Here is a 1,211-nt window from a genome sequence, read left to right on the forward strand (position 1 = left end):
ATATATATATATATATATATATATATATATATATATATATTATTATGTGTATGCATAATTAACTCTTAATTGTAAAAAGTCGATTTTATTTTAACTTAAATTTAATTTATTTAGAAAGTTCTTGTTTATGTAATTTTTGACTTAACTAAATCAATAGGCCATTAACTTTAAACCTAATATAGTAAAAAAGAAGCAATTAACTTATCCAATCCTGGTTATATACATATATAGGTGTATTTATAAAAGGTGAGTTATAACATAATATGTCTCGAGCTAATGTATTTCCGTTTTTATTCATCTGATTCTCTCTTCAATTGCGTTAACTTCTACAGCATTGGCTCTATATAACAAACAGTCCACTCATCGGTCCTCTCGAGTCTCAATGACCAAGTTCACGTGTCCATTATTTGTTTACGTATTAGCGTGTAGTCGAAGAATCGTGGTTTCGCCGTGTTCATTAGCAAGTACTCTAAAGTGGAAGCGCGCGTTTCCCGCGCTTTTTTCTCGTGCACAATCGCTAAAGAGCGCCGCGCGTATCGCTTTGTGCGCGCATCACAAAAGGGACACCGTTGCGCCCAGCCTCGGGTATAGGCAACTTGTAACGGCTCTTCATTATTCGCGATAGATTGACGGCGAAGTCGAGCGTGAAAATCATCACAAATCAGCCAGGTGGAAAATCGCACGCGCACTGCTCGCCAGAATAAGTCCGTGATGCCGATTGCCATCGCGATAGGATCGCGCGGTAAATTCCCAGCGACGCGAACGTCACGACACACAGTATTGCGCAGTATCCCTTCTTACGGACGAAAATCGGTAGTTGAAATCTATTTAAGATATCGATCTAAAATTTTACACACACACACATATATATATATATATAGAAAACAGTGTTTTAAGTATTAAGACATATAAGAACTGATAGCTTATTAGAAGACAAATGCATAGGTATTCTTAAACTATAAATTCAACTCTTTAGTACTAATTTATTGTGAAAAATATGAGCTTTTAATATACACGAAGAGAGAACGATTTGGTTGAATCAAATAAACGTTTCTTTGGAAAAGTCCAAACGAATTTTTCGATTGATCAAACAAAATTTTGTTTGAAGCAACAAAAATATTTATTTGCGGCTTAGTTCCAAAGAAACATTTTTGTTGTGTCAATCAAATAATTTGTTTGAACTATTCCAAAAAAACATTTATTTGATTCAA

The sequence above is a fragment of the Odontomachus brunneus genome, unplaced genomic scaffold (genome assembly GCF_010583005.1).
Source record: "Odontomachus brunneus isolate Ranch 3 - 2012 unplaced genomic scaffold, Obru_v1 Obru_scaffold_128, whole genome shotgun sequence".
Lineage (NCBI taxonomy): Eukaryota > Metazoa > Arthropoda > Insecta > Hymenoptera > Formicidae > Odontomachus > Odontomachus brunneus.